Below are 26,733 nucleotides of genomic sequence, written 5' to 3' on the forward strand. Positions count from 1 at the left end.
TAAACTAATATAATTTACAATTGTATTAAAGTCAAAATTCCACAACCTTATCAATAGCCTTCATTATTAACTAAATTAATTAAATTATATTAAATCATATTATGTTAAATTAATTAATACTTAATATATAAAAATAACTATGTTTTAATTAATTATTAATAAAAATATTTATTAATTTATAATAATTAATAATAAACAACCTATTTTTACTGACCAAAAAAAAAAAAAAAAAGCTATTTTAAAAAATTATTAATAACTAAATTTTATTATAAATTAAATCATAACATAATTCAAAATTTTATATATATATATTTTTAAAAAGCATGTGTTTCTAAAGGCCCACACGGCTTGGCTTGCGATGGTAGGTCTTACTGTCACCGCCGGTAGTAGTATTAATTGCTGCCACAGCCTTGGAAAAGCTGCAAGCGACCACGAAGGAGAATGGGAGGTGGGGGGTGGTGGTCCCACCTCCCCCCATTATATTTTATTATTATTATTATTATTTATTTTTAATTTATTAAAATTTATAAAATCAAATTCAACAATTAACTTCCTAACTAATAAATTTAAATTTTTTTATTTATATATATATTTTTTTAATAAATGTTTGCAATCCTAGCTTGATAGGAGAAATTCGATTAACCATTCAAATTTCTAAATTCTAAATTTTCTTTTTAAAACTCAAACCCTCTCTGACTTTAATATCTAATTTGCAAAATTAATGGATGAGGTTTTCTACGAATTTTCAACCCCTACGTATACAGAGTATTTAACATGCATACTGAAAATTCACGGAATTAAAAGCACCCATCACAAGAAATATTCAAACAACCACTCAATAGGCATGATAAAGACAGGAAAGAAAAGAACGTATTAAAAATATGCAAAAATCACAAGCATCTACTTGGACACTAATGCTAATTGCTATGCCCTAGAAACTTGTAGAGAAAATTCCTCCTCTCAGAACCTTCTCCTTTCCAAAAATTTCTTCCTTCTCCAAAATTCACCGTCTCAAAATTCATGTCCACCAAAAATGAACCCTCCAATTGTGATAAAGAGTTCTCTCCTTAAATCGAGGCACTAATTGTGTGTTCATTTGGGAGAACTCCATGCTCACCAGACTTCAACTCCTATTAAATTTCCTTTATCTTTTCTTTATCTCTTCCCATGCATGTTTATTGAATTATTAAATGACTTTATTTACTTTTTACTTGACTTCTCTTTTAATTAATTTATTGAATTTTAATCTCGTGCGCACTTAATGTAATTAAAATATCTCTATTAATTTCACTTGTTTTATCTTTTTAATTAATTTCTTATATTTTCATCTCATGCGTACATCATGTGATCTAACATATTTTAATAAATTAATATCATTTTACTTTTTAATTTATTTTCAAAACTTAATTGATAAAATATTTATTAACTTAAATAATAATATTATTTAGCATTTATTTAAAAATGAACTCTATATATATTATTATTAAAGTAAATAAATATTATCACGTTCTCGATTTATTCTTATAACTTTTATCTTCAAATTTAATTCTTTTTGTTTAATTAATTTCCAAATTAATTAAATTTAATTAAATATTAAAATATCATAATAATTTTCTATTAAATTAAATCATTAATTTAATCTTTTAATTATACTTAATTAATAGAAAATTCACCAAAGACTCATAAAATAACATACGAAAACCCATCAAAGAAAAACACATACAAAATCAAACTAAAGGGTTATAATCATGAATTAACATCATTTGATGCATTCAGAGGGAAGTCAACTCAGATACTTGTCCTAATTTTCTAGGACAAATGGCTTAAAGGTTTGAGATTTGGACATAAGAATTTATCTCCCCTCTCTTACCATTGAGATAATGCAATAGGGTACACTCATCCTGGCAATTCAGAGAAGTCGATACCCAGTACCTGCAACTTGCATAAAATCTATGCATGTACAGACATAATATTCTAAGCTAAACAGGCAATGGTAGGAAGTGGTGCATCGTGTAGATCTCAACTAGTAGGTGACTATGACTTCCTCCCTTAACCACATCAAGAATGGCATACATAAAGAAAAAAAACATGCACACCATACACATGTAGTATGGGGTAAGTATCCATAAGAAAACACATATGATAATCCATCTAACTAATCATCATCAATAACTGAAAACACTGTAATAATCATCAGGCATACATGAAGTTTAGAGTATCAAGTAATCTCATCATATAATCAACTGAATGTAAAACAATATATGATAATCTTAAAACAATACCACTAATCATAAGCATAAACTAGCCTAAAAGAGTTCAGCAATGATAACAAAAATGCGAACTAGGGGCAGGCACTACAGTGTATCCAATGGTACCCATATATAAGAAGAAGCTCAAATTAGTTTATCAAGGTCCAAGTTGAGATCCCCATCTAGTGACGACAAAATTCCTTATTGTTGATCTTCATTATCTAAGCTTATCTATTCCAACATATATTTAATCTTTCTAAGGACAACCAACCAACTCTACTAGAGCTAGAAGAATAATCTCCATTCTTATTGACTTGACTAACTATGGAATCAGGCTCATCCTTTTCTTGATTTTTCTATTTTGTGTTCCAATATTGACACATAATAACTACACAAACAAGTCTTTTTCTAGGAAAACAACCAAGAAGAATAGTAGTTCCAGTGCATTTTCTTAATTTAAAAAAAAAAAAAGATATGCATAGTTGGAGTTGTAGAAAGGAAGAATATGTATTGTTTTATTGACTATTATATTTTTATGCACTAAATCTTACTACTGAAAATTATTTACAGTCTATGATATTAGAAACTGTGTTCCTCTCTCAATCTCACCCCCTCTCTTCATGTTCCTCTCTTTTAGCACTTTTACACTCCTACTCTGCACATCTCTCTTCCTCCCCCCTCTTCCTTGCTCTTCCTATCTTCCTCTCTTCCTCTCTCCCTTTCTCCTACTTTCCCACTTCTTCCATCTCTCTCCTTCTTTATCCCCCTCCCCCTTTATACCTCCTCCCCTCTTCTCATTCCCTCCCTCCCCTTCCCCCTCCCTACTCTCTTCCTCATCCCATATCTCCCTCATACTAACCCCCCTCTCTTCCTCCTCCCATGTTTCCCTCCCTAGTCTTCTCCTCTCTTCCTCATCTCCCTATCTCCCTCCCTACTATTCCCCTCTCTTCCTCTCCCCTTTCCTCCCTCCCTACTCTTCCCCTCTCTTTCTCACCCCCCTGCCTCCCTCCCTACTACCCCCCTCTTCCTCCTCCCTCATCTCCCTACCTATGCTCTCCCTCTCTTTCTCCTCCCCATGTTTGTCTCCCTAATATCCCCCTCTATTCCTTCTCTCCCTGCCCTCCCCCTTCCTCTCCCCATCCCCTATTATTTCTCCCCCTCTCTTCCTTCCCCTTCACTCTCTCCCCCCTCTGCCCCTCTCTCTTCCTCTCCCACTCTCCTATTATCTCTCCCCCTCTCCCCCCTCTTCCTTTCTTCTACTTTTATACTTCTACTCTACCCATCTCTCAGCCTCTGGACAACCATACCTTCGTCCCCCCTCTGAAGCATTTTTGGTTTTCCAAAATTACAACAGTGGTTTCTATTTGCTAATATCTCTTTTTATATTTGATATGATTACAAAACTGAAAAGTGTTTTGGGTTTATTCATAGTTTACCATCCTACACACTTTGGCTAAGTTGCTTTATTCATATTTAATATTTTATGTCAACTTAAGTAATGTCAAAACTAGACAATCCAGTAGATTTTTAAGAATGAAATATGGTTTGAAAGCAGGATGATATCAATTCAAAAACATTAAACTAGCTAGGTGTCATGGAGATAGCATTGTGTGTACTTGGTATAATTTTAGATATCATCAAAGAGAGACTTGTTTGACCATTAGGTCACATTTCAAAAACATTTTGAACTGACTTTTGTCATTCTACAAAGTGTGATCTAAAACATTGATACAAAATTTGCTCACTAATTCTATGTAATGGTCTAAGAAAATACCACGTTGTTAATTTATTTTATTGCCAATTTTATATTGGAAATTATTGATTATTGATAAATACAATATTTTATTTATCAGTGGCGGTAGTGTTGTAGGTTAATAGTTACCCTATCATGTTGAGCATTTGTTTTGCCTAATTCTTCTCATTTTTCTATATCAACTTGGCTAGATTGCTTGGATTAAGATATCTTTATAGTTGTCTCTATAACCTTCAAACATCAATGTAGATAATTTTAAAATATTGTTACTAAGAGTTAAGTGATCTATTAAAGTTGATGTCCTAATTAAGAGTTTGATTCTTTAGTGATGGGCTTATTTACAAATTTCTCGCCACTTCGTTCTAGTTTTGCTCAATATTCTCTTTGTATTACATTCAAGTGACATTTAGTTTCTTGGTAGTTGTTTGTCTTATTTCTCAAATATTTTGGATATATGAAAATTAGAAATTAAGATATTTCAGAGGAGTGAAATTATGGTCTGGTAGCTTTATTGAGATGCAATTGGGACTTGTCAATTTGTTTAATATCATTTGTTCTTTTTAACAATAATTAGTTATTGTTATTCACTCTGTAATAGCATACAAATGCATCCACTGTCTATAAATAATTCACAACCCTAGAAGGAAGAAAGTAGTAACCTCATCCTTGCCTAAAATGCTCTCAATTTTTGGACAATTTCAATTGCTTTGAGCTCTAATATTATTAGATATCTAACTATTTGGATTTATGTTGTTTTCTTTACATGTATTATTACAATAAGGCCACAAAACTTTCCAAGTAGACAATTCCAAATGATCTAAGGGTTTTTATAGCTATTCTATTCCATATGTAGAAAATTCAAGTCATTTGATGATTTCTAACTTCTATAATAACTAGGGAGTCATTTTTGTTTTGACGATTTCATCTTTCATTTTGTCTTTGGACTCTTTAGACTGCTTGAGAGTAGGAAAAAAAAGATGCAAATCCATTCACAAACTCTAAAGGATTGTTATCTATGGCTCTGTCACCTATTCCTATTGGAGTAGTTTCTTCTCTAGCAAAAGCATCCCCAAATATGTCTTTTTCCAACATCACTATCACTCCCATGGTTTTAGCTCCAACAAGGCCTTCAACAACTTTGGCATTAGTTATGCCTCTCATGCCAACAAATCTAGCTACTTTAATGTCTTCTATCATTCACACTATTACAACTTTGATTGGAGTTGTCACACCTGCTTTGGTTGCATCTATTCCCATAGTTACTCTAACAGTTGGTGTCATGCCAATAACCATGGTGGTGTCAGCATCCATTGCCACTCCACTTGTTTCAATCCCATCAAATATTGTTGTCCCTCTAGCTACGACATTAGCTACCTCTACTGTAGTTCCTATCATGACTATAGAAGCTACAACTGCCACAATTGACAGAATATTGTATGAATATTCTATCTAGCAAGTCAAAATCTTTGTTTACTACAAATTTTATTGTTGGGTTTGTAAAAGGATGTAATGCATGAAAGAGGTAACAGTTTTAGCTGAAAATTTCTAATCTACTATATATTTATATTTCTTTAGGTAAAAAATTGGTGATTCAAAGGAAGGAGGAGTGTATGGGACTTCTGCCCAAGATTAGGAGGTAGGACATATTTTTTAAATATCTACTTATTTAGATTGTTTTCAAAGAACAACAAATGCAAATAATTATTTTATTGCTTTTATCTATTTAGATTAGTATAGTATCTTATAACACAATGCTTCTTTTAAGCTTGTCTGATTTAAATTTTGTTATATCTTCATTTGAAACAAAGCTTGTCATCACCTCTCAACTTTAAGATTGTTTCTTTTATTAACATCTATGGTTAAACTTCAAAATTAATGTATAAAAATTGTTCTATGATACATCAAGTATGGTTTTCTGTGCTTCCTTTTTAAAAAATGTTCAATGTGTGATTTAAGGCTCACAATTTTTAATATAAATCTTTGGAACCTTAAATATTACATGCATCTTAGCTAGGAAAACCAGGCTGAATTTTAGGGCAATGCAACTTTGTTATGAATGTTTTATGTGGATTTATAAATACTACAATTGATCACTAGTATTCAGTCCTCAAGTTAATTACTATTATTTTAGTAAGAAATATTTAGGCTAAGTGGCTTTTTTCTTTTTTCCTGAAGCTTTTAAAGTTAGATCTACAAATATTATCCTTGGTACATATTGCTAACAACATTTTGTAGCATCTACCTTGAAAATTGCTAGCTAAGAGTATCTAATGCATGTTGCCAACCAACTTTATTATGGATTTCACACTATTCCATTTCTAGTACAATACAGTGGTTGATTATGTAAAAAGGACTATTTATTTACTCCCTTTTAATGTTAGATACTATATTTGGTGTCAAATGTTAGAGGCTGAAAAAATAATACTAGTAACTGGAAAGGTTAATGCAATTCCCCCATTAGAAGAAAAAGTTGTTAATGAGGAGCCTTTGACTTATGCAAATAAAATAGTATGTGATATTATCTTTGATAGCCATTATTGTATGTGGGCGATTCACAAGATATATTGATTAGTATATTGCCTGGTGATTTTAGCTTGTAATATAAATTCATTCTATCAAAAGGAATGGGTGGATCTAACATTTAGTTTAGTCATTGTGTTTCTATTTTAATCATGATGGGATTATTACATGGTTTATTCCTTTCTCAGTAGTCAAAAAATGCTTTTAAGGAACTCCTTGAGTTTTCCTATGTTGAATCTGTTTGGACATGGGAGCAGGTTGTACAAAATGTCCTAGGTTGCATATTTTCTTTTTATTCAATTGATCTTTTTTTCCTTTTCCTTTTTTTAAAGAAAGAGAAAAATGAAAATATTATTTTATAGGCTATGCAGATAATCATCAACGATAAGCGATATGGAGCTCTCAAAATCCTTGGGGAGAGGAAACAAGCTTTCAATGAAGTATGATAACAATTTTTTGCTTAAGAAATTCAATTTAATGTTAAATAAATAAAAAATATATTTAAATTACTAGTTAATACAAATATGGTTAAGGATGGATTGCTAATACTAATGTTATTCATTTACTCTACAATTCTGGTGTATTAGTACTTAGCCTGGTGTAAGAAGCATGAGGCTAAAGAAAGATGCATATGGAAGAAAATGGTTCAGGAAGAGTTTATCATTATGTTGGAGGTAATGTTTGTGCTATATTGTTCATAAAATAAAAATAATTTACTTAAATATGGATTTGGAGGATTGAATCAGTAGAATTCAACAAAAAATGAAAATTCCATTGAATATTGGCTTGATATATTATTCTCGGGAAAGTAAGGAACTTACATCAGCAAAATGATGGAGGTTGGTTCATTTGATTAACATTCTAGTATATTTTGGGATTTTTTTCATGTTTGGAGTCCATAGTAGTTGTGGCATAGGTTATGATTAGTTAAACTAATACTTTTAACTTCCACTGTGCAATAAGGTTGTCACTTTATTTGAGAGTGATGCAAGGTTTCATGCAGATGAGAGGAACTCTTTGAGGGCTATCTTGTTGAGTTGGAGAGAAAGGTTCCTCATGCTTTGAATTTGTGTGATGACACGTCTCTACATTTTTTAGTATTTCTAATGTTCCAATGGCTTGTTATAGAACCCGATAGATTGTCTGTATGTTTCTGTTGAACCTAATTGGCCTTATAATTAGTGTAATATGTCCATCTTTAGCCGTGAACATTGTTCTTGACTATATTATTTTTCAAGTGGCATTATCAATGGTTTGGCTAGAAGCGGTAGAGTGCAGTCAAACTCAATTCACAACATTCTATTTTCAAAATATTGAGGACATTTTATATGATATTTTTAAATTTTGGGTAGATAACATTTTTCATAGCATGGATGTGATTTATGGCATGTGGTTGTTTGTTCCTCCAAATAGGATTGAAGGATGGAAGGAATAAGCCATGGCAGTTGGCTTGCTTGATTGTTGAATGATAACTCTTGTGTTATTTGTGTAAATATAAAGTTTCAACTTTGTGATTTTGATGGTTATTTAATTGTGACAAAACTTAGTGAAATGAGCTCAACCAATTTGATTACGCATATTATCTCAAAGAAAAGTTATTCATGATAGTGCCTTTTTACACGGAATTAAGACATAAATCCTTGGGTTAGAGACAAAGCTCAGTTAACTATAGAAATTATGAGCTAAAATATGTTCTTTTATAATTCCCTATTGTAGATTGTTACTTCAACTAAAAGTGATTTTTTTTTTACCATACTCAATAACAATAAAATGACAATAGAGACAATATTTATCTTGGGTGAGCAGATATGAAGTGTTAATTGCCAAAAAGACACATTAAATTATACATGTATACTGCTTGATCTTGATCAACTGAGAATGACAAAGTTACACATGGTAATATTGTGTGTTAACTATGCCATTGTCACCTACTCATTGGGGATTTTTTTATTGTTTTATAAAAAAAGGATGTAAAGTTTGTTCTATAGGGAAAAACATGATGATGAATAATCACTATTGTAGTTAAAAATCTTAGCAATCAAAATTTGTCTCAAATTTGTACTAGCAAATATTTTGTTTTATATAAGTATACAAAAATAAACTTAAATAATGAATGAGACAAATACAAAATGAATTTCGAGAGCACAAGTTAAGTTTTTTCATCACTTTGTTATATATCAATGATTGTATATGTCAAATGACTTTGAAAGGTCCATAAATGAAAATTTCAAATGCTATACAACTATAAACTACACACATAATCTTCTACTCTTCTCCCTAGTATCTAGCCATGAGTTAGAATGCATAATTGAATCATCCTTAGGAGTGATCCTCAAGTATACAATCTTCTCGGTGTGAATGCTCTTAAATAGGCTACAATTAACACTCACAAGCAATACAAGGTTGACAAAAAACATGAATGACTAGCCTTTGATGTTTAGGTTTTTAACACCATAATATTCCCACTACAAATTTTCGAAAAAGTAATTTAATAATTTTTTTGTTAAGTATAACTTCGTAGTTTTGAGTCAAAATTGCTTATATCAAAGAAGTATGCTTGAAAGACTCATGTTTTTAGTTAGTAGCTAGATTTTCCATCCTTGAATCTATAAAGATGAAGAAAATAGCTTAGCCTCTACAATCATCTAGACCAACAACTAATTTAGATTTTTTTTTAAAAGTCTTTGTTAGGTATCATCCTCTATATGATTGTGCTTAGGTTTTCCATGACTTTTGTAATGCCCCGGCAAGGGATCCAAAAGAATTAACCTAAAGTTTTACTAAGTTTGCCATTTTTTTTAATGAAAGAATAACATACATGTCAAACATAAAGTAGTAGAAGCAATAACATACAATCATAATTAAGCAAACATCACATATTACATTCCTTAAGAATCTCAAGACGTTGAGTCACATTTAAATTTTAATTACTACTAAGTCTAACAAATACCACATCCACATGAAAGAATAATTATAAGTCCAAGTCCATTTAAATAATATACATTTGTTCTGAATGCCACTTGGCAATAAAATTCAGAATGCACAATCATCCACTGTACATGTCACAGGGTATGAAAGGTTGAAATAATATACATTTATAAAAATAGATTACATCATCCCTTTCGGATCCATGAAACAAAGTACAATATAATAAGTGAAACCATCCATCATAAAGATATAACCATCCATCATAATACACAAGAATTGAATGAAAGGAAATGCAAAAAAGGAAACTCCAGCCACGGTATCAACGAACATATCTCAATGGTAATAGTAAAAAGCACTACCACCCAACTGCATGGTAACCCAAAAAGGCCCACTCACACCATGCTAAGGAGATAGTCTCAAGTCCCAAATAGGATATCAATCCAAAAATCAAAAGTAATATCTAAGTCTAGGAAACCCTAAAAGTAATCTAACTCAAAGGTTCCAAGATAAATCAACATCTAGACCCAGAGGCAAACACATACACGTAGGAAATCTATACTTCTAGTGGGAAAGTGTAATCACAGGAACCAACTCTAGGGTTACCTGGCTAGTCTTTCAATCCTTCGGCCCCCTAGTGACTCTATGTGGCACTAGTATCCTTTCGTACAGACAAGGCATACCAATGAGTCAACTCTAAGGTTACCCGACTAGTCTTTTAATCCTCCGACCCCTTAGTAGCTTTCTATGGTACCAATATCTTATTAATTCATTTTAAACCCATTTAATGAAATGTTATCACTTATTAAACTACTTAGAATGCATTACCTTGGTAGCCACTTTGGGCCCCGACCCCCATTGCAAGCCACTTTCCAACTTAACATACAGATTACCTACCCCAAGCTCATAAAAATATAAATCAAAGAATCATAGTTTATCACCTTAGTCCTATACAAGTGACTATAAAGCATCAAAATATAATCACAATAACACATCAGTTCTCTACGAGCAACTAGAAAACATCCCAAAAATACTAATCAAAGACTCAAAAAGGTTAAGTCATAACATCCATCTTATTATCCCACAAGGACATTGAAAGCAATAATGAACAATAAATACAACTCATCATAGAGCATACCAATACATTACCATGGTTGAGTTTAAAAGATCAAGATCAAATCATCATAACACCACTATCACAAAACTCCCAAGCCTCTAGTAGACGTCTTAGAATTGATCAACACTCTAGTCAACCCAAACCCAAAGCACAAACAACATATAAAACAATGTAGTTTGTAGTTTGGTTTGATTTTGAAAGCACTTAGTTTTGAGTTAATTAGTAAGGTTTTCAATTTTCATTTTAACGTATGTTTCAAGTAGATATAATTCACAAATTACCCTTACAAATTAACCCATTCTTATATTCAAATAAATGCATAGTTATCCCTATTTGGTTTTAAGTAAATTTTTCCAAAATAATCTAAGGGTAATCATTTATTAAATTATTAAAATAATAATCATTGATGTTTAAATAAAATAATTACTACTTTATTAAAATCAATTTTATTAATAATAATACTTAAATAACTCTGTATCTTCTTTAAACAATATTCATCATTAATTAAGCTTAATTAGTCTAAATTTAATTAAATTAATTAATACTTAACTAAACCAATATCTTATTAATTAACAATAAATAACAAATTTATTAATAAATTCATTAATTAAAATTAACTGTTAGAAAGGTTAATCTTTCCTTGGATATATTAATTGGGATATTCCAAGGGTCCCTAAATATAGTTTGTCCTCTTGTACACATGTGGAGGACATGTCATTGTTTGTCCTTTATTCCACATGTAAGGACAACTCTTGTTTATTTCTTTACTTAGTTTATCCTCCTTAAGAGGATTGTGACACTTTGCACACACCTATTATGAATGTGGCATTCATAGAAATGGGAGTTACAAATGCAACTCCTTTCTCATCTCTATATAAGAGATGCTCCTCCTTCTTTCTTCTTCACTCTTAGCACTTGATGTTATTGTATTGAGCTACTTTTGCTCCAACACTCTCTCTCTCTCTTCTCTAGGTATTTGCCTTCATTCATAATACTCACAAGGGGTTTTCTTTGCTTTCCCCTTATAAATCCTTGTCTCCATTGTTGAACCATCTTGGTGTGTGCTCTTGGAGTTTGCTTATCTTATGGTAACATTGTTTCACACTTAACTTACTTGGATTGTTTCTCGTTCCTTTCTCAATATTATTTCTTATATTAACTAAATATAAATATATTAAATTTTTTATTAATAATTAAATTAATAATTAATTAAATTAATTATAAAAAACAAATTTATAAAAAAATTAACAAATAAACATAGCGTATTGTTTTTAAAAGGCCTGCCAGCCTTTAAATGGTACATAGTCACAATAGTACTTTGTATTACCATTGTCATAGTACCCTGCGGTTAGTGCTAGGTTTAAACTGCTGATAGGTAATTTGGGGGGGGGGGGGGGGGGGGTGGTGGGGAAAAAACCCACCTTCCTTCATTAATATTTTTAAATTATATATATATAGATATAAAATTCATTTTTAAATAAATGAATTTAAATCCCCTCTAACTTGTTATATATATATCAAAAAATTCCTATCAGTACTTTGATAGAAAAATTACAACAAACCAGTCAAATTTTTAATTTAAAAATTCATTTTGATTTCGATACCCTTCCTAGTTTAATTTTCAATTTGTAAAATTACTAAATGAGGATTCTATGATATTTTAATCCCTACGTATATAGAAGAATCAACATGCATACCAGAAATTTACAATATTGAAATACTTGTCAAAAGAAATTTTTAGATAAATATTTCATAGTCACAAAGAAGATAGGAAAGAGGAAATAATGTAATTAACTATGGGAATCAAAACAAAAGAATCTACCTAGATTCTGATGCTAAAATCACACACACCAAAAAGATTTGTGAGAGAAATTTATTTTCTCAAAATTTTCTCTCTTCAAAATTCCTTCTCCAAAAATTTGCCATCCTTCCCAAAATTTCGGTTCCTTGAAAAATGAACCCTCTAATGCTGATAAGGAGTTCTCTCCTAAATTCGGGGCACTTATTGTGTGATCACCTGAGAGGACTCCTTGCTCACCACTCTTTAACTCTTTATTAACTTTTCTTTTATGTTTTCATGCACGCTTTATGCAGTTAAAATATCTTTATTAAATTTACTTGCTTTATCTTTTTAATTAATTAATTATATTTTAATCTCATGCATACTTTATGCAATTAAAATATCTTTCATAAATTAATATTTTTTTCATTCTTTAATTTATTTTCGAAGCGTTAATTGATAAACTATTTATTAACTTAAGCAATAATAATATTTAGCATTTATTTAAAAATGATCTCCTAAATATATTATTATTAAATGAAATGAATATTATTACACTCTAAAATCAAACTTATAATTTTATCTTAGAATTTAATTCTTTAAATTTAATTCTTTAAATTTAATTAATTTTCCAATTAATTAAATATAATTAAATATTAAAAATATCATAATAATTTTTTATTAAAGAAAATCATTAATTTAATCTTTTAATTAGACTTAATTAAAAGAAAAATCACCAAAGACCTACAGGACGAAATATGAAAACCCATCATAGAAAACCACATACAAGGTCAAACTAAAGGGTTATAATTAGGAATTTATGTCATATGACACATTTAGAAGGTAGTCAACTCAAATACTTGTCCTAATTTTCTAGGACAAATGGGTTTAAAGTTTAGGATTTGGACTTAAGAGTTTATCTCCCCTCTCTTACCATTGAGATAATGCGATAGGGTACGCTCATCTTGATAATTAAGGGAAGTCGATACCCAGTACCTGTAATCTGTATAAAATCTACACATGTACAAACACATATATACTAAACTAAATAGGCAATGGCAGGAAGTGGTGCATTGTGTAGATCTCGACTGGCAGGTGACTATGACTCCTTTCTTTAACCACATCAGAAACACCATACATAAAGAAAACGTACAGGCACACCATATACATGTAGTATGGGATAATCCATCTAACTAATCATCATCACATAATTGAAATCACTGTAAAAATCATCATGCATACATGATGTATAGAGTACAAAGTAATCTAATCATAAAATCAATTGAATATGAAACAATATCTGATAATTTGAAGATAATGCTACTAATCATCAAGCATAAAGTTGGCCTAAAAGAGTTCGGCAATAATAACAGAATGCAAACTAGGAGCAGGCACTACATCCAACCCCCCTAGACTTAGGCTTACTCCTAGAAGCCTACAAGAAAGGTAAAACTAAAGAACTCACTGTGTGGGTCCAATTGGACCCTTTCCCCCTGTAGGAGGATATGACTACACTGAGAACACTCTCTGGGACCTACCCATGTATCCAACCATAGGTTTTGAAGCTGAAGGTCTCTGGTCAGAGAATTGTGATTTTCATTAAGGGCAATAGGACAAATTGTGTCCATGCTATCCGCATGAGAAACATTCTCCATCGAAACTCTTCTATATTCTAGGTTCACTAGACTGCTGAATGCTACCACCACCAGCATTAGATTGGTTGCTCTGTGCAAGCTGAGTGTACTGATTTCACTTGTTGTGGTGAGTGTTATGATAGCTCCTAGCATTGGAACCACCACCACCACTCTATGTTGGAGGATGAGTTCCTCCCTGTAGCTGATTACCTCTAGAAGGAGGTTTCCTACTACCACCTGCTCCCTGATTACTCTTGGGTCCTGATACTATAGGTGCTCCCACAAAACCTCCATGTCCTAGGTTAACACTGTCCTCTACAAGAATAGCTTGATGTATTGCATCTTTGAGGGTTTTAGGTTCAAACATCTTAACACCCCCAACTAAATAGTTGTTCAAGCCTCTAAGGAAATATTGTGTCAACTGTGTTGGGTTATCACTAATTCTTGAATAGGGAATGAGCTCATAGAATTTGCACTCATACTCTACTACAGTCATAGTGAACTGTCTCAGGTTGTGGAATTCATTTGCCCTATGTTGGTTCCATTCCTCTGGTAGGAATCTCTCATAGAAGTTTTCCAGGAATAACTCCCATGTGACATTGTTCATGTTAATGCCCAACTTCTCTTCAATAGTCCACCAAGTGGTTGCAAAGAGTTTGAGATTGGCAATAGCAAACCTAGCTTTGACATTACTGTCAAAGTCTTGAATAGAAAATACCCTGTCAAGAGCAATAAGCTACTACTCAGCTACATAACCTAAACCCATCCCATTAAAGGGATTAACCTTGGACCTCTAAAGGCCCTTCATCTGAGCAGCCACAATGGATCTCTGTCGATCCCTCTGAGGGCTCCTAAACCTAGTTCTATGCTCATATCCTACCTGATGTGCTCCATCTTGACCATGAATAGGAGGTAGGCAATCAATGATGGTTTTCATCATTTGCCTTAGATCAACCTCCTTAGAGTAAGCCTACTGCTTTCTATGATTCTTTTCTTGATGCTCACTAACATGCTCTTCCCTACCCTCTTCCTGATTAAAGCCTTCATGGACAAACTCATGTACATTGATGTTTCTGCCTCATCCATGACCTCTACCATGACCTAGGCTATGACCTCTAACTGAAGATCTCATCCCAGATCCCATCCTACAATAATATCCAAGATACAAGATGATATAATAACCATAAAACATACCACTATAAAGAATATATAAAAGACACATGTTTTGAAAACAATATAAGTTCAATTTTTCAGTTTTGCCTATTTTTAGGTTTAGCTATATTATTCAGTTTTGAATTCTAAATGTTCAAGTTTGAGAATATACTACTAAAAGTTCAAGTTCTATTTTAGTTCAACTAGTTCAAATTTCAGTTTGTAATAGATGTACATAACAATTTAGTTTCATTTTAGTTCAACTAGTTAACAACTAGTGGCGTTCCAATATGCCCAGAGCTCCCAATGTAGAACTCGAGCTTTGATACCAGATGTAACAGCCCACCAAGGGATCCAAAAGAATTAACTTAAAGTTTTAATAAGTTTTCCAAACATTTTTTTTAAAGAAAGAATAACATACACATCAAACATAAAGTAGCGGAAGCAATAGCTTACAATCATAATTAAGCAAACATCACAGATTACATTCCTTAAGGATGCCAAGACGTTGAGTCACATTTAAATTTTAATTAATACTAAGTCTAACAAATACCACATCCACATGAAAGAATAATTATAAGTCCAAGTCCATTTAAATAATTTACATTTGTTCTAAATGCCACTTGGCAATAAAATTCAGAATGCACAATCATCCACTGTACATGTCATAGGGTATGAAGTGCTGAAAGAATATACATTTATAAAAATAGATTACATCATCCCTTTCAGATCCATTAAAAAAAGTACAATATAATAAGTGAAATGATCTATCGTAAAGATATAACTATCCATCATAAAGATATAACCATCCATTATAATATGCAAGAATGGAATGAAAGGAAATGCAAATATGGAAACTCTAGCCACAGTATCAACAAATGGATCTCAATGGTAAGAGTAAAAAGCACTACCACCCGACTGCATGGTAACCCAAAAAGGCCCACTCCTATTGTGCTAAGGAGATAGTCTCAAGTCCCAAACAAGATATCAATCCAAAATAAAAAGTAATATCTAAGTCTAAGAAAACCTTAAAGTAATCTAACTCAAAGGTTCCAAGATAAATCGACATCTAGACCTTGAGGAAAACGCAGACACATAGGAAATCTATACTGCTAGTGGGAAAGTGTCATCACATGAACCAACTCTAGGGTTACTCGACTAGTCTTTTAATTCTCCACCCCCCTTAGTAACTCTATGGGGCACTAGTATCCTTTAGTATGGACAAGGCATATTAACAAGTCAACTCTAAGGTTATGCGGCTAGTCTTTTAATCCTCCGACCCCTTAGTGAATTTTTGTGGTACCAATATCTTATTAATTCATTTTAAACCCATTTAATGAAATGTTATCACTTATTAAACTACTTACAATGGGTTATCTTGGTAGCCGATTTGGGCCCCGGCTTCCATTGCAAGCCACTTCCCAACTTAACATACAAATTACGTACCCTTGGCTCATAAAAGTACAAATCAAAGAATCATAGTATATTACCTCAGTCTTATACAAGTGACTGGAAAGCATCAAAAGATAATCACAATAACACATCTGTTCTATACGAGCAACTAGAAAGCATCCCAAAAATAATGATTGAAGACTAAAAAAGGTTAAGTCATAACATGCATCTTGTTATCCCACAAGGACATTAAAAGAAATGATGAACAATAAATACAACTCATCATAGAGCATACCAACACATTACCATGGTTGAGTTTAAAAGATTAAGATCAAATCATCATAACAACACAATCACATAACTCCCAAGCCCCTGGTAGATGTCCTAGAACTGGTCAACACTCCAGTCGACCCAACCCCAAATTAGAGAAAACATACAAAATAGTGTAGTTTGTAGTTTGGTTTGATTCTAAAAGCATTTAGTTTTGACTTAATTAGTAAGATTTTCAATTTCCATTTTAACATATGTTTTAACTAGATAAAATTCACAAATTACTCTTACAAATTAACCCATTCTTATATTCAAATAAATGCACAGTTACCCCGATTTAAATTTAAGTAAATTTTTCCAAAATAATCTAAGGGTAATCATTTATTAATTTATTAAAATAATAATCATTGATGTTTAAATAAAATAACTAAATCTATCTAAAAAATGCTGATAGATATCCACTACAAAATTTATTTTAATACATCTAAAATTATTTATATTTCCTTTATCTCCATTTATTTAGTTTTTAACTAACTTAAGCTTTTAATTTGAATTTCTAAAAAATCAGATGATTTATATCTCCAAATATTATAATTTGAAAAATTTATAATATTCTATTTATAATAAGATTTAAAGTTTTGACATGTAGATGGTTGTCAAATTTAACCTAGAAGAATAAAAGTTAACATTGACACGCTCACACCATCCCACTCCACCCATTTTGCTATTGTAGAATGCCTATCGGCATTAATTACTACTTTATTAAAATAAATTTTATTAATAATAATAGTAAAATAACTCTATATCTTCTTTAAACAATATTCATCATTAATAAAGCTTAATTAAACTAATTTTAATTAAATTAATTAATACTTAACTAAACTAATATCTTATTCATTAATAATAATTAACAAATTTATTAGTAAATTCATTAATTAAAATTAACTAACTCTAGGCAAGGGCCTACAACACAACGGTAAATTGTGAGCCTCTTATCGAAGAGGTCTTGGGTTCAAATCTTTTCCAGTCTCTTACCAATCAATTTTTTAGAACTAAATTTAAATATATTAATTTTTTTTTAATAATTAAATTAATAATTAATAAACTAACTTATTAATAATAATAATTAATTAAACTAATAATTAATAAACTTACTTATTAACAATAATAATTAATTAAATTAATTATAAAAAACAAATTTATAAAAAAAATTAACAAATAAACATATCGTATTGTTTTTAAAAGGCCAACCAGCCTTTAAATGGCATGCAACCACCTTACAACTATCGTAGGGGCCTGCGGCCATGCTAGTACTTTGTATTGCCACTGTTACAGTACTCTGCGGTCAGCGACAAGTTTAAACCATCAACAGGTAAGTGGGGGCAGGGGCGTGGGGGGGGTGGGGGAAAAAACCCGCCTCCCTTCAGTAATATATATATAATTAATTAATTTATTATTAAATAAATGAATTTAAATCTCCTCTAATGTGTTATATATATATATATATATATATATATATATATATATATTACAGAATTATTATCAGTACTTTGATAGAAAAATTACAACGAACAAATCAAATTTTTAATTAAAAAGTTTCATTTCATGCCGATACCCTTCCTAATTAATTTTCAATTTGTAAAATTACTAAATGAGGATTCTATGATATTTTAATCCCTATGTAGATAGAAGAATCAACATGCATACCAGAAATTCACGATATTGAAATACTCATCACAAGGAATTTTTAGATAAACATTTCATAGTCAAGAAGAAGATAGGAAAGAGGAAATAACATAATTAACTATGTGAATCAAAACACAAGAATCTACCTAGATTCTAATGCTAAAATTGCACACACCAAAAAGATTTGTGAGAGAAATTTCTTCTCTCAAAATTTTCTCTCTTCAAAATTCCTTCTCCAAAAATTCGTCATCCTTCCCAAAACTTCGGTTCTCTGAAAAATGAACCCTTTAATGATGATAAGTAGTTCTCTTCTAAATTTGGGGCACTAATTGTGAGATTACCCAAGAGGACTCCTTGCTCATCACTCTTTAACTCTTTATTAACTTTTCTTTTATGTTTATATGCACACTTTATGTAGTTAAAATATCTTTATTAAATTTACTTGCTTTATCTTTTTAATTAATTTACTATATTTTAATCTCGTGCATATTTTATGCAATTAAAATATCTTTGATAAATTAATATTTTTTCATTCTTTAATTTATTTTTGAAGCGTTAATTGATAAAATATTTACTAACTTAAGTAATAATAATATTTAGAATTTATTTAAAAATGATCTCCTAAATATATTAATATTAAATTAAATAAATATCATTACACTCTAAAATTAAACTTATAATTTTATCTTTAAATTTAATTAATTTCTCAATTAATTAAATATAATTAAATATTAAAAATATCATAATAATTTTTCATTAAATTAAATCGTTAATTTAATCTTTTCATTAGACTTAATTAATAGAAAAATCACCAAAGACCTATAGGACGAAATACGAAAACCCATCATAGAAAACCACATACAAGATCAAACTAAGGGTTATAATTAGGAATTTACATTATACAATGCATTCATAAGGTAGTCAACTCAGATACTTGTCCTAATTTTTTGGGACAAATGGGTGTAAAGGTTAGGACTTGGACTTAAGAATTTATCTTCCCTCTCTTACCCTTGAGATAATGCGATAGAGTACGCTAATCCTAACAATTTAGGGAAGTTGATACCCAATACCTACAATCTACATAAAATCCACGCATGTACAAACACATATATACTAAGCTAAATAGGCAATGGCAGGAAGTGGTGCATCGTGTAGATCTCGACTGACAGGTGACAATGACTATTTTCCTTCACCACGTCAGAAATGCCATACATAAAGAAAATATACATGCACACCATACACATGCAGTATGGGATAATCCATCTAACTAATCATCATCACATAACTGAAATCACTGTAACAATCATCATGCATACATGAAGTATAGAGTACCAAGTAATCTCATCATAAAATCAACTGAATATGAAACAATATCTGATAATTTGAAGATAATGCTACTAATCATCAAGCATAAAGTTGGCCTAAAAGAGTTCAACAATAATAACAAAATGCAAACTAGGGGCAAACACTACATCCAACCCCCCTAGACTTAGGCTTACTCTTAGAAGCCTACAAGAAAGGTAAAACTAAAGAACTCATTGTGGGTCCTGTTGGACCCTTTACCCCTGTAGGAGGATAGGCCTCCACTGAGAACACTCTTTGGGACCTACCCATGTCTCTAATCGTAGGTTCTGAAGTTGAAGGTCTCTAGTATGAGAATTATGATTTTCATTAAGGGCAATAAGATGAATTGTGTCCACATTGTCCACATGAGAAACACTCTTTGTCGAAACTCCTTTGCACTCTAGGTGTACTAGACTATTGAACACTACCCCCACTAGCATAAGACTGGTTGCTATGCGCAGGCTAAGTGTATTGATTTTGCTTGTTGTGCTAAGCATTATGATAGCTCCTAGCATTAGAACCACCACTACTACTCTGTGTTGGAGGATGAGTTCCTCCCTACTGTTAACTACCTCTAGAGGGAGGTTTCCCTCTACCACATGCTCTCTAATTACTCTTGGATCTTAATACTATAGGTGCTCCCACAAAACCTCCATGTGCTAGGTTAACACTATGCTCTACAAGAATGGCTCGATGTACCGCATCTTTAAGGGTTTTAGGTTCAAACACATAAACACCCCCAACTAGATAGTTGTTTAAGCCTCTAATGACATGTTGTGCCAACTGTACTGGGTTATCACTAATTCCTGAATATGACATGAGCTCATAAAATTTGCACTCATACTCTACTACTATCTTAGGTTGTAGAATTCATCTTCCTTATGCTAGTTCCTTTCCTTTTCCAAGAATAACTCCCATGTGACATTGTTCATGTTAATGCCCAACTTCTTCTCTTCGATAGTCGACCAAGTGGCTCCAAAGAGTTCGAGATTGGCAATAGCAAACCTAGCTTTGACATTACTGTCAAAGTCTTGAATATAAAATACCATGTCAAGAGCAATAAGCCACTGCTCAACTACATAACCTGAACCCATCCCATTAAAGGGCTTGACCTTGGACCTTTGAAGGTCCTTCATCTGAGCAGCTACAATGGATCTCTGTTGATAACTTTGAGGGCTCCTAGACCTAGGTCTATGCTCATGTCCTCCCTGATGTGCTCCATCCTGACCATGAAGAGGAGGTAGGCAATAAATGATGGTTTTAATCATTTGCCTGAAATAAACCTCCTCAGAGTTAGCCTACTGCTCTCTATGGTTCTCTTCCTAATACTCACTAACATGCTCTCCCTACCCTCTTCCTGATTAAGGCCTTCGTGGATAGACTCATGTACATTGATGTTTTTACCTTGTCCATGGCCTCTACCACAGCCTAGGCTACGACCTCTAGCTAAAGATCTCATCCCAAATACCATCCTACAATAATATCCAAGATACAAGATGTTATAATAACCATAAAACATACCACTATAAAGCATATATAAAAGACACATGTTTTGAAAATAGCATAAGTTCAATTTTTAGTTTTTCCTATTTTGAGGTTTAAGTATATTATTTAGTTTTGAAGTCTAAATGTTCAAGTTTGAGAATATACTACTAAAAATTCAAGTTCTATTTTAGTTAAACTAGTTCAAGTTTTAGTTTGTAATAGATGTGCATAATAGTTTAAGTTTCATTTTAGTTCAACTAGTTAATAACTAGTGGCATTCGAATATGCCCAGAGCTCCCAATGTAGAACTCGGGCTCTGATAACAAATGTAACACCCTGCCAAGGGATCCAAAAAAATTAACCTAAAGTTTTGCTAAGTTTGCCAAACATTTTTTTTGAAAGAAAGAATAACATACACGTCAAACATAAAGTAGCGGAAGCAATAACATACAATCATAATTAAGAAAACATTGCATATTACATTCCTTAAGGATCCCAAGACATTAAGTCACATTAAAATTTTAATTAATAGTAAGACTAACAAATATCACATCCACATGAAAGAATAATTAGAAGTCCAAGTTATTTAAATAATATACATTTTTTTCGAATTCTACTAGGCAACAAAATTCGAAATGCACAATCATCCACTGTACATGTCACAAGGTATGAAAGGGTGAAATAATATACATTTATAAAAATAGATTACATCATCCCTTTCGGATCCATGAAAAAAAGTACAATATAATAAATAAAACCATCCATTATAAAGATATAACTATCTATCATAAAGATATAACCATCCATCATAATACACAATAATAAAATGAAAGGAAATGTAGACAAGGAAACTCCAACCACAATATCAACGGATGGATCTCAATGGTAAGAGTATAAAGCACTACCACCGGACCACGTAGTAACCCAAAAAGGCCCACTCCCATTGTGCTAAGGACATAGTCTCAAGTCCCAAATAGGATATCAATCAAAAAATCAAAAGTAATATCTAAGTCTAAGAAACCCTCAAAGTAATCTAACTCAAAGGTTCCAAGATAAATCGACATCTAGACCAAGAGGCAAACACAAACATGTAGGAAGTCTATACTGCTAGTGGGAAAGTGTCATCACACGAACCAACTCTAGGGTTAGCTGACTAGTCTTTTAATCCTCTGGTCACCTAGTGACTTTATGCGGCACTAGTATAAGTATGGACAAGTCATACTAATGAGTCAACTCTAAGGTTACCCAGCTTGTCTTTTAATCCTCCAGCCCCTTAGTGACTTTCTGTGGTACCAATATCTTATTTTCATTTTAAACCCATTTAATGAAATGTTATCACTTATTGAACTACTACCTTGACCTCCCATTGCAAGCCACTTCCCAACTTAACATACGTATTACCTATCCTAGGCTCAATATAAAAGTACAAATCAAAGAATCATAGTATATCACCTCAGTCCTATACAAGTGACTAGAAAGCATCAAAAGATAATCACAATAACACATCAGTTCTCTATGAGCAACTGGAAAGCATCCCAAAAATATTGATCAAAGACTGAAAAAGGTTAAGTCATAACATCCATCTCATTATCCCACAGAGACACTGAAAGCAATAATGAACAATAAATACAACTCATCATAGAGCTTAGCAACACATTACCATGGTTAAGTTTAATAGATCAAGATCAAATCATCATAACACCACAATCACAAAACTCTCAAGCCTCTGGTAGACATCCTAGAACTGGTCAACACTCTAGTCAACCCAAATCCGAAGCATAGACAACATACAAAATAGTGTAGTTTGTAGTTTGGTTTGATTTTGAAAGCAGTTAGTTTTGAGTTAATCAGTAAGGTTTTCAGTTTCCGTTTTAATGTATGTTTCAAGTAGATAAAATTCACAAATTACCCTTACAAATTAACCCATTCTTATAATCAAATAAATACATAGTTACCCCTATTTGAGTTTAAATAATTTTTTCCAAAATAATATAAAGGTAATCATTTATTAAATTATTAAAATAATAATCATTGATGCTTAAATAAAATAATTACCACTTTATTCAAATCAATTTTATTAATAATAATAATAGAATAACTCTATATCTTCTTTAAACAATATTCATCATTAATTAAGCTTAATTAAACTAATTTTAATTAAATTAATTAATACTTAACTAATATCTTATTAATTAATAATAATTAACAAATTTTATAATAAATTCATTAATTAAAACTAAATAAATTCAAAAATATTAATTTTTTTATTAATAATTAAATTAATAATTAATAAATTAACTTATTAATAATAATTATTAATTAAATTAATTATAAAAACAAATTTATAAAAAAATTAACAAATAAATATACTGTATTATTTTTAAAAGGCCTGCCAGCCAGTAAATGGCACACGACCACCCTGTGGTTACCGCAGGTGCCTGCAGCAGTGGGAGTACTTTGTACTGCCATTGTCACAGTACCCTGTAGTTAGTGACAAATAGGTAAGTGGGGGGGGAGGAGGGAGTTGGAGAAAAACATGCCTCCCTTCATCAATATTTTTTTAAAAAATTTTCACACACACACACACACACACACACACACACACATATTCATTTTTAATAAATAATTTTATATCCCCTCTAACTTGTTATATATATATATATATATATATATATATATATATATATATAGAATTCTTATCAGTACTCTGATAGAAAAATTACAATGAACCAATCAAATTTTTAATTAAAAAATTTCATTTCATTCTGACACCCTTCCTAGTTTATTTTTCAATTTGTAAAATTACTAAATGAGGATTCTACAATATTTTAATCCCTACGTATACAAAAGAATCAAAATGCATACCAGAAATTCACAATATTGAAATATTCATCACAAATTTTTTTAGATAAACATTTCATAGTCACGAAGAAGACATGAAAGAGGAAATAACGTAATTAACTATGCAAATCAAAACACAAAAATCTACCTGGATTCTGATGCTAAAATCACACACACCAAAAAGATTTGTGAAAAAAATTTCTTCTCTTAAAACCTTCTTTGTTCAAAATTCCTTCTCCAAAAATTCGTCGTCCTTCCCAAAACTTCAATTCTTTGAAAAATGAACCCTCTAATGTTGATAAGGGGTTCTCTCCTAAATTCAGGGCACTAATTGTGTGATCACCCGAGAGGACTCCTTGCTCACCACTCTTTAACTTTTTATTAACTTTTTTTTTTATGTTTCCATGCACACTTTATGTAGTTAAAATATCTTTATTAAATTTACTTGCTTTATCTTTTTAATTAATTTATTCTATTTTAATCTCGTGCTTACTTTATGCAATTAAAACATCTTTAATAAATTAATATATTTTTCATTCTTTAATTTATTTTCAAAGCGTTAATTGATAAAAAATTTATTAACTTAAGTAATAATAATATTTAGCATCTATTTAAAAATGATCTCCTAAATATATTATTATTAAATTAAATAAATATTATTAAGCTCTAAAATTAAACTTATAATTTTATCTTTAAATTTAATTCTTTTTATTTAATTAATTTTCCAATTAATTAAATACAATTAAATATTAAAAATATTGTAATAATTTTCCATTAAATTAAATCATTAATTTAATCTTTTAATTAGAATTAATTAATAGAAAAACCACCAAAGATCTATAGGATGAAATATGAAAACCCATCATAGAAAATCATATACAAGATCAAACTAAAGGGTTATAATCATGAACTTACATCATACGATACATTCAAAAGGTGACAAATGGATTTAAAGGTTAGGATTTGGACTTAAGAATTTATCTTCCCTCTCTTACCATTGAGATAATGCGGTAGGGTATGCTCATCTTGGAAATTCAGGGAAGTCAATACCTGGTACCTACAATTTTCATAAAATCCATGCATGTACAAACACCTATATACTAAGCTAAATAGACCATGGATGAAAGTGGTGCATTGTGTAGATCCCGACTAGCAGGTGACTATGACTCCCTTCCTTAACCACATCAGAAATGCCATACATGAAGAAAATATACACACACACACCATACACATGCAATATGGTGTAAGTATCCATAAGAAAACACATATGATAATCCATCTGAGTAATTATCATCACATAACTAAAATCATTATAACAATCATCATGCATACTTGAAGTATAGAGTACCAAGTAATCTCATCATAAAATTAATATAATATGAAACAATATCTAAAAATTTGAAGATAATGCTACTAATCATCAAGCATAAAACTTGCCTAAAAGAGTTCGGCAATAATAACAAAATACAAACTAGGGGCAGACACTACATCCACCCCCCCTAGACTTAGGCTTACTCCTAGAAGACTACAAGAAAGGTAAAACTAAAGAACTCACCATGTGGGTCCCATTGGACCATTTCCCCCTATAGGAGGATATGACTCCATTGAGAACACTCTTTGGGACCTACCCATGTCTCCAATCATAGGTTCTGAAGTTGAAGGTCTATGGTCTGAGAATTGTTATTCCCATTGAGGGTAATAAGATGAATTATGTCCACATTGTCCACATGAGAAATACTCTCTTTCGAAACTCCTTTGCACTCTAGGTGCACTAGACTTCTGAATGCTACCCCCACTAGCATAAGACTGGTTGCTCTGCACAGGCTGAGTGTACAAATTTTGTGTGTTGTGCTGAGCGTTACGATAGCTCCTAGTGTTGGGACCACCGCCACCACTCTGTGTTGGAGGATGAGTTCCTCCCTGCTGTTGATTACCTCCAGAAGAAGGTTTCCTACTACCACTTGCACCTTGATTACTCTTGGATCCTAATACTATAGGTGCTCCCACAAAACCTCCATGTCCTAGGTTAACACTCTACTCTACAAGAATAGCTCAATGTACTACATCTTTGAGGGTTTTAGGTTTAAAAACTTTAACACCCCCAACTAGATAGTTGTTCAAGCCTCTGATGAAATCTTGTGCGAACTGTGTTGGGTTATCACTAATTCCTAAATAGGGCATGAGCTCATATAATTTGTGCCCATACGGTCATAGTGAACTATCTTAGGTTGTGGAATTCATCTGCCCTATGTTGGTTCCATTCCTCTGGTAGGAATCTCTCATGAAAGTTTTCTAGGAATAAATCCCATGTGACATTGTTCATGTTAATGCCCAACTTCTTCTCTTTGATAGCCCACCAAGTGGCTCCAAAGAGTTCAAGGTTGGCAATAACAAACCTAGCTTTGAAATTATTATCAAAGTCTTGAATAACAAATACCTTGTCAAGAGAAATAAGCCACTGCTTAGGTATACAACCTAAACCCATCCCATTATAGGGCTTGACCTTGGACCTCTGAAGTTACTTCATCTGAGTAGTTACAATGGATCTCTATTGATCCCTCTATGGGCTCCTAGACCTAGGTCTA

The 26,733-nt window shown here is 31.6% G+C and overlaps 1 pseudogene; it reads right to left on the reverse strand.

Moving 5' to 3' along the window:
• Positions 1-23,776, reverse strand: part of LOC149539592 (ubiquitin-activating enzyme E1 2-like) — a 37,165-nt pseudogene extending 13,389 nt beyond the window's left edge.
• Positions 23,777-26,733: the final 2,957 nt, after the last annotated feature.

The sequence above is a fragment of the Cupressus sempervirens genome, chromosome 9 (genome assembly GCF_028749045.1).
Source record: "Cupressus sempervirens isolate cs-2001-9-10 chromosome 9, ASM2874904v1, whole genome shotgun sequence".
In the NCBI taxonomy this organism is placed as follows: Eukaryota; Viridiplantae; Streptophyta; class Pinopsida; order Cupressales; family Cupressaceae; genus Cupressus; species Cupressus sempervirens.